Raw genomic sequence first — 12,573 nt, 5'->3', positions numbered from 1 at the left:
AGACCCTGGCACACACACCAGTCACCCTTGCTAGTAAGCATCACCAGGTGCAACCCTCACCGGGCACTGCAGCTGCGCACCTCACACTCATCAAGTGCTATGAATCAAGTGTATGTCTTAAAAAATGGTGTATGCATGAAACACCAATCGGCTGACGAATACATTCACACGGAAGTAAAACTCACTTTGGAACTGTAACATAGTGTCAGGTGATGAATACAGAGGTAAGTGAGACAGTGCAAACAAAAAATCACACTGATGGATCACTCACGTTCTCTATATCTCGCTCTCTAACTGTCTACCAGGGGCCAGATTACAGAAACTTTGCACTGGTGCAAGTGCAAAGTTTGCAGGGTATTGCACCTCGACAAGTGCAGTTAGCATATTAAAAGCACCAGGGCAAACATTGTACTAGTGCAAAAAAAGATGCCTTTTCACTACAGTTTTGCACCACGGCAAAGTTTGCCCGTGTGCTAATACGGAATGGTATTAGCACTAGGAAAAACTTTGCCCTGATGCAAAAATGCACGAGTGCTATTTTAGCCGTGGTGCTTTTAATATGCCAAACTGCACTTGTCGAGGTGCAATGGTTTTTTAATTGTCCCAGTGTTTTTAAAAATAGGGCAATCTTTGGCCTAGCACCGGTGCAATGTTTCTGTAATCTGGCCCCAGCAGTGTAGACAGATGCTCCAGTCACCAGCAAACAGTCCCGCCCAACTCAAATGCCGGGCTGCATCACTCGCCTGCGTTTGTCCTTTATCCCTATCACCAAGAACAGTAGCTTCAGTTCCATAGCTTATTTCTGCATGTTGAATGTTGCGAATTGCAACCATGGGGGGGGGGGGGCTTTTTGACAGACTCAGGGCTCAATGCAAGATGTTTCTCTTAAACTTCTTTCCTTTGTCCAAACCCTCTGGGATCCAAACCCGGAAGAGCTTCTTGAAAGCATAGGACCCACATCTGCCTCATCTAATTTAATCAGGGACCCAAGCATGTACTCACCACGATGATGGAGAGAATACAGAGCTAGTGCGGCTTGTCTTGGCTAGGGCCTCTTGTCTAGACCGCATTTACATGATGACTTCCATTCATTCTGTCATGTGTAGTATTTGGATTTCAAACTGCGATGGAAATGGCTTCCAAACTGCTAGGTACACTCATTAGGACTTCTCTCAAAAAGTTAAAAGAAGCTCTGCTCTCCCCGCCGCAGGCGTGGGTAAACGGGGCCTTGGACTAAGGGGCTCAATCAGTAGGAACAGAGGTGTAGACAGGGCAAGGCCTGAGCGGGCAAAGCCCACCCAAAATCTGTAAATACCCCCTCAGCAGCGCTGTGTGGACATTTACAGATGTTAATGTCACTGAGGTGGACCCAAATACATTAGCTTTAGGCCCCACTTGTTAGACAATCCTGGCTACGCCTCTGGTTAGGAACCCCATGGATACACCATCAACCCACCCTAGAACAGCTGTGAGTCATGGCAAGATCTGCAGGAACAGAAAATGGAGAACCCCCTACCCGAAACTACAAACACACTGAATACAATGATGATACAACCTTGTTCATCACATGCAACTTCAACCTCTTCCTTTGGACCAGCCTTGCTCAATCTGACCCAACACTCGCTTAGACTCCTTGGCAGTGCCGGCGCCAGCTTCTGGCCCTCCCGCGTCGTAGAAGTAAAAGGCAGAAGGCAGCACTCTGCCAGCACTCAGCTGTGATGCATAGCCCGTTGTGCCAAGTGGGATGGTGCGCTTCAGAAAACAGTCCACCAAATCCCTCATTGGTGAGAGTAGTGTTGTTAAGTGCAGGCAATCACTAACAGTCAGCAGAAATGAGCATGCTGTAGCAGAGGACAGGAGCCTGCCCATATCAATGTATTCCACCCTGCCTCAGAATAAGGCCAAAGACGCCCCTTCTCTGCTCAGCTTTTAGATGCTCACACCAGTGATTAGCGTAGTTGCGTGAGACCAAATATCCTCAGGATTTCCGCGAAGAAGGATCTAATTGGCAAAAGGAAGCTGTAATAGATATTCTACCTCCTGGTCCTAGAGTAAAGGGACTCGAAAGAGCAATGGGTGTATGAAACTACTGCAGCTATGTATGGATAAATTGCATGCAACAAATGCAGTTCCTGGTGAGATACGGGTACACGTTGACCTGGTATGCTGGGAGTTTAGTGAACTCAGATCTACTCAAGAAGGTGCCCTGCTTGTTCCCAATACAAATAACATCAATGCTGACTCCTATGATTCCCTGTTTTTCCTCAATTTGTAAAGAACATTTGGGAGTACGGAAGCAGATTAGGTATGAGGGTCACTGAGGCCAGAGTGCACAACGCAAAGGTGCAACTGGTAGTGGACATGTAGGCACTTGGAGGCGCAATGGGTTTTGGCTAATCACTCATGGCCCCACTCGCAAACCACTTTTAAAAATTTCCTCCAGCATCCCTGCTCCCCCCAGAAGAATTTGTGGAATTCAAAGTTTTTATTTTCAAATAAACAAAAATATAACAACAATTGAATAGATGATATCCACAAGAAACCTAAAAGCATCTGATAGATATTAACAGGCACAATAACATATCAGATCAAATCAGTACCAAGGTCATTTAAAAAAGATAAGCCCACAAGAATTTGAGGCTGGCTTCAGTCCTGCTCCCTGGATTTCCACAGACTTTAGACTTGCCTGGGACTCTCGAGCCCAGTGATGTACCATTGCCGATGACCTTTCACCCCTCCCTTTCACCCTTCCCTTTTCACTCTTCTTATCTAACTGCTTGAGCTGTGTGGTTCTCAGGCTCACCCCCTGTGCCCTTTCTTTACTACTTGACTGATATGGAATGTGCCAAGGACTGTGAAGGATCAGTTCTCTGTTCTCTGCATCTTCCCTTGATCCCCCAATTCTTGGGGCACCGTGAAGTGAATGCTCTCGCAGCGGGTTCCTTACAAGTCAACAGTAACATTTAAAGGTGTCTTCCCCACTACCCCCAAAAAGATACCTTAGCAGTCTTGTATGTTAATGGTCTTTCCTCATTCCTCATTGCTTTTGTCTGCTCTCATCTGTTTTATGTGTTCAGGTTAAACCATTATGTTTCCATTACATACTCACCCGATTTCTTTAGCCAGTACCATGAGACTCGAGCCCCAGTACACCTCCTTTAACCTAGCAGCCTCACACTTGCCCCGTATCTGTACCCATACACCCCCCCATTTTTCTTATTTTTCTGCACTTATCAGACTTACCCAGTCTGCAGCCTTAAACACAGCACTTTCCACTTGCTGGCTGCACTACCACTGTTTATTGCCTCCATTTTCTATTTATTTTTATTTATAATTATATATCTGCTCTCCTCTGCTCCGCACTTTCTACTCTCCCCCTTCCATGCACTTTTTCCCTTTCCCATGCATTTGCACGTTCTTAATGTCACTGGGCCTAGTAAGATCATTGTTGTTGCGTTGTGTTCTCACCTGTTCCCCTCCCTTGCCTAGTCGTGCACTGAAACACTTGTGTACGAGCGTGATACAAATAAAATATCATATCATATCATATCAAAGCTACTGCACCCCCAATCAGCAGGATATGCTGACGTGTGCAAAGGGCCAGCATGGGAAGATCAAAAGACCTATGACCAATTAATGATGCCTACAAATCTGCCCTAAGGCGTCCTTGACATGAGGTGCCCAGACTCCAGACTCACCCCCCCCCTCTTCCACGGACCCCCAATATGACCTACTATTCCATTATCTTCTGTCCCGTTACTGGCCTTCACACACATCTCTGCCAACGGGTGTCAATTCCGCCATGAGCCACGCCATAGCCATTTTAGTGTTGGATTCCGCATACATCTCTGTCTATGCACATCAGTCATGACTAACAACTTTCTTATTCTTTTATTCAGACACTCAGGGCCTCATTATAAGGCTGGCGCTCCCGTAATGAAGGGGGCCGGTACGGGACCAGACCCCTTCATTACGGGAGCGCCGATTACGAGATTCCCATCACGCGCACGCCTGGCAAAACCAGGTAAAACCAGGCGTGCTTTCCGGGTCCCGTGAGGGGAAGAGGGAGGCAATAACGGGCCAGATGTAATCTGCCCGTTATTACCTCCCTCCCCATTCCCATTGAGCCCTATGGGGGCTCATATGGGAATAGGGATGGGTTCCTACAAGGAGGACTTACCGGGTCCTCCTATGTCGGAGTAACCCAGTAAGTCCGCATTGCAGGAACCCGGTAATGGAGCACGGAATGGAGGCAGCCATGGAGCGAAAAGCTCCATGGCTGCCTCCATTCTCGTAATTAGGCCCTCAGTGTCCCTAAAGTCTGACCTGCCCTGCCTCCTTCTATCTATGTACTGTCACTCACACAGAGATCCGCTGATGCACCTCAACCCTCCAGGGGCTCTTGCGCAGCCTCTGCAACACTCTCTCTTTCAATTCTACCCTCGGGTCCGACACACACTGCCGGCACATCTTGGATGTTCTATTTTCCTCAGAGTTCACCCTCTCAAACCCTCCCACCTCTTCTCTCACTTGGACTGACCACTTTCTGCTCTCCTCTCACCTGACGCTCTCAGTCCCCCAGGCTAAACCCACCCCAGCACTGCTACCTTCCTTCTTGGTCATTCGGCCAATGAAGTGTGTGTCAGTGGATGCCTTTGCTGCTACTTTCTCTGCTCCTCGCACGCCTGCAGCTGACTTACACTCTGACACAGCCCTCTCGAACCTGCATCTTTCTATCACCAACACTCTGGACCTCCTTGCCCCTGTCATGAGAATCCAGCTGAAGCCTACCTCCAAGTGCAACTCTTGCTATGACACTGCCCTTGCCGCCCTGAAACGCAAGTGCAGGGTGGCTGAGAAGTAGTGGAGGGCATCAGGCGCATCCTCTGACAAACTGGCCTGCCGCCTGCTCCAAAAGCAATACAAACTCTCTGTACTGTCCAAGAAGAGAGCCCACATCCAAGCCCACGTCTCTGCGGCCTCTACCAACACTGCCAAACTCTTTAAAAACTACAGGGAGCTGACCAATCCTTCCACTGTCTCCACCTCTCCTGTGCCCTCCCAGGCCCTCTGCGCGGCTCTGGCTTCTCACTTCACCACTAAAACTCAGGACATCCTGTCCTCCCTTTCCTCTTCCTCTCCCTCTATCTCGCTTTGCCCCCCTCTGGCCGCCTCTCCCTCTCCTCCACCCTTTTCCTCTTTCTCTCTCACTACACCTGACAAGGTTTCTAGACAAGTCCTATCCATGAAAGTGTCTTCCAAACAGGTGATCCTCTAGAACCATCAAGGACCATATTGACATCCTCGCTCCAGCCTTTGCCGATTTCTGCAATCACTCTTTTGCCACTGGAACATTTCCATCTCTCTCCTCAAGCACTCCCTTGTGCACCTCCTCATTAAAAAGCCTTCTGCAGATCCTATCTGTCCGTCAAACTACTACCCAATCTCTATCACTTCATTCCTTGGCAAACTCCTGAAAAACCTGGCCATCTCCCAGCTTACTCTCCACACTGAATCTGTTGGTTGTCTCCATGACCATCAGTCTGGCTTCAGAGCAGCCAGAGGCATGGAAACTGCTCTCCTGAACACTTGTGAAGATCTGCTCATTAATTTTGAAGCCTTCCTTCTGCCCTCATCTTCCTTGTCCTTTCCTCTGCTTTTGACATGTTCAATCGCCCCATCCTGATCAATCAACGCTGTGAGAACCTGGGCATCACGGATAAGGCCCTGGAGTGGGTGTCCTTCTTCCTCCTGGACCAACCCTCACAGGTCCAACTTGGGTCCTTTTTCTCCACCACCCCTCTCTCTCCACATATGGTGTTCCCCAGGGCTCTAACCTCTCATTGGGACCCCTGATTTCGCTTTCCCTCTCTCACTCCTTGGGCCCTCTTCCTTCACCTTCCTATGAGGCAAAAAACCTTGGGGTCATCTTCGACTCCACCCTCTCCTTCACTCCTCACATCACAGACCTTGCCAAGAAGGCCAGCTACCAGCTGCACCTCCTCACAGGTATTCTTCCTTTTCTCACTTTCCCCCAGAAGCTCACTGTCTCCAGTGGTTCTCTCTAAGATGTACTACTGCAACAGCCTCTTTCTCAATCTGCCTTGCTCTACTCTCTGCCCTCTGCAACTTATCCAGAACAGGACGGAGGGACTTATCCTTGGCCTCATTCACAGGCACCATATCTCTCCAGCCCTGAAATCCCTCCACTGGCTCCTGGTGGCTGCAAGGGTCAAGTTCAAGACCCTCTGCATCGTACACAAGGCTTTCTGGGGCTGGAGCCCACACTACATCCAACTCTCTCTCCCAAAACACCTTCCTTCTCGAGCCCTTCGCTCAGCCACCTCTAACTCTCTGAGGGTCAGACATTCTCCAGGCAGGGAGTGGGGGATAGATCTCACCCTTCTGCAGGTGCCTCCCTCTGGAATCGCCTCCCTGCTCCTCTCAAACTTTAGCCGGACCTCCTGAAGTTCCGGAAGCAGCTCAAGACCTTCCTTTTCACCTCTGCTTTATCTCTCCCCTACTGACCTACCTGTCTGCTGCGCTGACTGGTGACCTGGCTACCCTTAGAGTCTCACTGGGTACCAGGCCCCTCCGCAGCCAGTCGCTGCTGCACTGCCTCTGATCTACAGCTCACCTAGGGGCTGTAACTGTTACCCTACAGTCCGCTGCCTCCTTGCACTTACCCCGAGCAGCGCTACCCTGGCTGCACTTATTGAGCAATGCTGTCCTGATTCCACTTCCCCTTTCCCCCTCTCTTGCACTTCCTCTTCTCCCACCCCCCCTGCACTTTGTGCTATCGCACTTGCACGATCTGAATGACACAAGGCCTAGTAAGATTGTGTGTTTTGTCCTCCCTCTGTGTTCCCTTCCTTGTCCTGTCGCGTCTATAAACACTTGTGTACAGGCGCGTTATAAATGACTTATCATATCATACCATAACCCTGGCTTGCAGCAAGCCTTGAATGCCCATTACTGGGCTCACTCCTGGCCTTGGCCATTGCACCTCTATTCTAATGTGCAGCTCCTTTGCTATGCCAGTGTTTAGATCAGAGCTTGCTTGTCCACCTGCATCACCCCTCGTATTCAAATCCTGGTACAGTCCTGCTATAACAAAGTACCATTTAGAACATGTCAGTACCATGTCATTAATTGTTTTGGGGTCATACTGAAGTGATACTACAGGCCTATTTAAAGGATTGTTTTGTTCTTCAAAAGTGCAAATTAAGTCTAATTCGAAGAGTATTAGTCCTGTGGGAACAGTTCTGGTATTGTCATTTAAGAAAAATACAAAATACTTTTACTCAAACCCTACTTGAAGACATTTTTAATATTTCACTTTTCTTCAAACTCCTGTAAAGTGGCCTTTGAATATTATCTGGTGTGTTTTAAAATGCACAATATCGCTTTTCAAAAATGTATCATTGGAGCGGACCTCTTGTTCCAACCCCCACAAGTGGTCTTTGTACTATTACATCCCCCTTTTTTGTGGACGTGGGATAGGCATAAAGCCACTATTGACTATACGATGGGGCCATTTCGCCAATGGTGTTGATGCATGGCATATCAGGGTCCTGCCTGACAAATGCATATCTAATACCTGTACAAGAGTCAAAACTGGATTTTCCAAATCTGGGTTAGAAATGGAATTCAGTGCAAGAAACAATTGTAAGGACACACACACACTGTCAACAAATCAAATAGATGAAGGCAAACTTGATTAAGACATTTGTATTACACCGGGAGCTGGTTTGCAGCTGCAATGAAGCCATTACATTTCAGAACACTGCTGAGGAACAACATTGGCACCACATTAAAAGCACACAGCTAGCTCAAAGAGAAACCATGGGGTGGTCAATGGGTAAGTAAAAATCAAACGACACCCACGGACTGTGCGTTCCTCTCACACTCCATCCCTCTCCTATCTTGACTTCTTGGCCACACGTATGGTTTTATATGAAGTGGTTACAGAGCCAGATAATAGCGAAAACCAATTTGGAAAATGTGCCTCTGGGGGATCAGTAGAACACGTGTGCAAGGGGCAGTATAGAGGTCGAAGTAAAAGGGAAGGACGTCACTTCCGGCCTGGCTGCTTAGGAAAGCTCACCAGTCCTTGGTGTAATGAAAGGGCAGTACATGAGCACATGCTCTCCCGACCTGAGTATGCTTTAGTGGTGAGCACCTGAGCATAGCAGTTGCTGGCCAGTGCAATTGTACAATACAGCATCCTCTATAATTCCTGAAGGAGAACCTTTCCTATGGTCATGTGACATTTACCCCCCAATTTTCTCTGGTACTGGGTTGGTGGTTGGGCGATTGGGCAGCGAGGGGTGGTAGAGGAAAGGGGGAATGGAAAGCACAGCTATGTCCTTTCCCAGAGACAGACATATTGACAAGATGGCGGAGCATGTCTGACAGTTTTCTGTTTCCTCTCCCCACAGATGCGGCAAGACTGGAGGAAAGCCGAGCTGCTCACCCCAGAGTCCCAGCAAACCCAATCTCCCAAAAGCCCTTTTACTGTATGTGCACTCTCAGACCAACCCGCACACTCTTTGCCCCCCCCTGCTTTTTCTGTGGGGATATCATGCCCTCTGCAGTGGCACTAGCTCTGTTGCCATGTATTCTCTGCTTGCGGTGATAAGTTTGAAGTGCGCAGTGGAAAATAGGGAAAATTACACACTCTTCTCAAAATCCGCATCAACATAAAAGGTGATTCAATGCTTGTGCAGGAGTTCACTAAAAATGTTGTTTAACAGGTCAGTCGAAAATATAATTTCTAGATCCTCTGAAACAGTCATAATTTGGAACTTATTAGTGTTCCCCCACCCCCCTGAAGGGGGCATAGGGGTGGCGCCAGCCATTCAGAAGCCTGCGTTCCAAGCAGCCTGTATTATGCTTGGTTGGCCCCTCCCCCATACCCTGACTCTCAACACCCCTTTGGCAACTTTGTATCTGACACGCAGTTGCTACGGATGCTTCGGACAAAGCCCCCTTTCTTCCTTGATGACTCCTTGATCATCAACAAAGAAAACGTACTTTCCAAGTGCAATGGCTTCATGGAACTGCTGCATAAGGACTGTTTCATTTTTTTCAACCTAAAGCACCCTTTGCACCCACCTGTCAGCCATGCGGGTGCTAATGTTGATAGGACCGTCTGGGGGGGGCGGTCTATTGGGGACGATAAAGGCACCAGCGTTCGCATTTTGGGCACTTGCTTTGCTCTGGTCATTAACTAGGCCGGCGTACACCTACCGGCATGGCTGGATTGCCCACCCCCCCCCCCCTCCATGGTCATATCACCTCATTAAAACAACTTCCAATGTTCTTAGCAGCTCACAAAAACACATGTTCACTTTACAACCACCAAACCAGGAAGTAGTGCCAATAATGACTTGGGGGGTGGAACAGCAGCGTTTGGCAGGGCTCTGGTAACACGATTATGAACAACAAGGCCGAAGTCCAAGTGGTCTCTAAATGCCACCAGAGCCACGAAAAGGTATGAGTTGACAATGATGCATGTTGCCCTGTTTGTATTATCATATAACGTAGTTTAGCTTGGATTAGATGAAAAATATGTCTAACTGGAAAATATTTGTTTATAATAGTAAGTGAAATACAATGCTTGGTATGTTCTATAGTAAAAGAAGAACAGGAAATAAGCAATTGATGTAGATAGTAGGTACAGCTTTAGTGAAATGTGGCTTTCAATTTTCAAATAGTGAGCACACTTTGCCTCTGTAGTACTGCTGTTCTGCCGTTGGTGGGCCGTCACCAAGGTTTCCAAAAAACTAGCAGGAGATGACGGTGGCCCTTTCAGGAAACGTTTCTGCCGATCCACTGAACGTTGCCAAAATGCATTAACATGCCATAACGGGCTCTATCCATGGCAGGGTCCGTCTAACCGCAGCCTGAAAGGTGCTACTGCTGCTCCGCAATGAAACAAATACCTGCTTTGAAAGTTTGCATGGGGTCTTCTAGAACTCCCTTCATTGCAAAACTGCCCACTACAGTCTGCGCCATTTTAGGATGCACGTGGATCTCAATTTAAATTGCTGCACGCCACCAAAAAATGTAAAAATCAGTGCAATTGTATATGAGCAATAAACTATTTCTGCCAGATAACATATTCAGTTCTTTATTTTTGAATCAGTCAATTAAGAGGCCATTTCTCTAATTTGAGCGTCTAAATTCTCACCATTTTTGACAAAACTGTTTTACTTAAAACTGGAACATACTTAAAAAAAATGGAGGAATATGAGCAGGCATCATAGAGAAACAAGATTTGAAAGCATGGATCTCCTTTGTGAGCACTCTCACTGCAAGAAGATTCTGTTTCCTTTCTACAAATATGTTTGATTTCCAAGTGAAAATGTTTTTTTTTAAAATAAAATGAGCGTAACAAAAATACAAGTTAGTTCTCTTTATCTTCCCCCGTCTTTCCTAAGATCTCCTCTCTTCCTACCACTCACTTTACTCCCTACTATCTCTCCCTCTTCCTTCCTTCCCCACCCGCTCCTCTCGTCTTCCTTCTCATGCAAATTGTTCTACATACTGTTTTTCTGGTTTGATTCATGTATATTGTTATTGCTTCTACTGTTCCATGTTTGATGGATTCTTGTTGTTAAACTGTAAAGCGCTTTGGATTAAGGCGATATAAAAACAATAAATACAAATACAATTTAAACGAAGAATGTTTTTCCAAATGAGAAATTAAAAACAATTTAAAATCAGCATTTGGAGCAACAGACTTTCACAATCACCACTCTCGCTTTGCTCTCTGCACTCATTACACCGCTCACTATCCAAAATCCTTCACATTGCAATACTGTGTTCAACAGCCACACTTTGCTCATCAGTGCTAGAAGTGTACCACAAAAAGTAGTGCAACTGGGACCTGGGTTGGGTACGGGATAAGCAGGAGCAGATTGCAACATGTGACAGGGGGTACCAGGGCAGGTTGACAGTCAAATGGGTGGAATGAGCAACAGAATGTGCTGCCCGTATATTGTTGTGCTTTTTTTTTCTCAGTCCGTCAGTCAGTATGATTATTTATATATTGCCTAGACTCGCCGATCATAACTCCACTTGAATTCATATTCTACCTGGACTGGTACCGTTTCAACAGGGACCTGTTGCTAGAAAAGGCTTGAGTTGTCATGAACAGATTTTGGTAATTTACTGCAAATCCTGGGCCTCAAGAAGGAAAGTCTTATCTCCTCTGGCCTGACAGAGTTGTGGCGATGAATAGTCAGCAATCCTCCATAGACCAAGGTTCCATCATGGGATATACTGTGTGATGACATCCTGAAGGCAGGCAGGAGATGCCCATTGAAGGCATTTGAAAAGGATGCAAAGATTTTTAAGCTGAATGTTCTACTCTACTGGAAGCAACTCTCGGTTCCTGTGAACAGGTTGGACATAAAGGGCCCGATTCATGGAATTTTATTCACGGTTCAAAGTGACTTTGCACTGCTGAAAAGTGACTTTGCACTGCCGACACACACCCTGATACATGGAACTGTGCAAAGTGTATTTTTGCAGTGCAAAGTCCTTGCCAAGTCATTTTGTACTGCAAAAATGACAATGCATTGACTTTGAACAGACTTTGCACTGCAAACATCCACTCTGCACAGTTCCATGAATCAAGGTTTGTGTTGCAAAGTCACTTTTCAGCAGTGCAAAGTCACTTTGAACTGTGCAAAAAATTCCACGAATTGGGCCCAAACACTTTTCCTCATTCACAAGCCAATCAGTGTTGAGCCACCTGGCGTCTGCTAATAGGTTTCTTTGCAGTAACCCCCATGAGTGCATTGCAACAGCAGTTTCAACTAAACTGAAAACTGACCATACATTTACGAAGCCTAAGAGAAGTAGACTGGGGCCCATATTCTGAACTTGGCCTAGTGAAGGTGCTAAAGAGCACAATTCACTGCGCCAAAAGAGGACGCCCAGGCTCCACTAGTATTCACAAGTGGGCCTGGGCGCCCTCAGAGAGCACGACAGTGGTCTGTGAGGATTGCACCTGTTTTTAGTTGTAACCAGCGCAATCCAATCTCGGCAGCATTTTTGTAAAATAACGACATATTCGTTATTTTACAAAAATGCTGCCCACAACATAGATGTGTATGAACATGTTCCTATACACCAAAGTTAGCAGCTTCAACATTGCAGGATGTTGAAGCTGCTTGCTGTGGTCTACAGGGAAGTGTTTATATTCACCCGTGTGGTGTATATAAACACTTTCATTTAAAGCGGGCAGCTTCAACGTTGCAAGTTGCAACGTTGAAGCTGCTCGCTTTAGTGTAAATGAAAGTGTTCATATACACCCATGCAGTGTATATGAACACTTTCATTTACACCAAAACGAGCAGCTTCAATATTGCAGGATGCAACGTTGAAGCTGCTCGGTTTGGTGTACTTGAAAGTGTTCATATACAACACACGGGAGTACATGACACTTTCATTTACACCAAACAAGGCTTCTTGTGGCAGGCACTCCTCCAGTTTAACGCCACCAAAAGGGTACCGTATATGTGCGCTAGTTTAGCACACATATTAAACTGGCGGAGTGCC

General features: G+C 46.8%; 1 protein-coding gene across 1 annotated transcript in view; it reads left to right on the top strand.

Moving 5' to 3' along the window:
• The window catches only part of LOC138582072 (ras-related C3 botulinum toxin substrate 2), a 215,088-nt gene extending 204,966 nt beyond the window's left edge, over positions 1 to 10,122 (top strand). The window contains exon 7 of the mRNA XM_069653020.1: positions 8,442 to 10,122. The gene's annotated coding sequence lies outside the window, so the exon portion shown is untranslated. The remainder of the gene's footprint in view (positions 1 to 8,441) is intronic.
• Positions 10,123 to 12,573: the final 2,451 nt, after the last annotated feature.

This window comes from Ambystoma mexicanum, chromosome 3q, assembly GCF_040938575.1.
Source record: "Ambystoma mexicanum isolate Mex_15411 chromosome 3q, UKY_AmexF1_1, whole genome shotgun sequence".
Taxonomy (NCBI): Eukaryota; Metazoa; Chordata; class Amphibia; order Caudata; family Ambystomatidae; genus Ambystoma; species Ambystoma mexicanum.
This window is presented reverse-complemented; position numbering and strand designations above follow the sequence as displayed.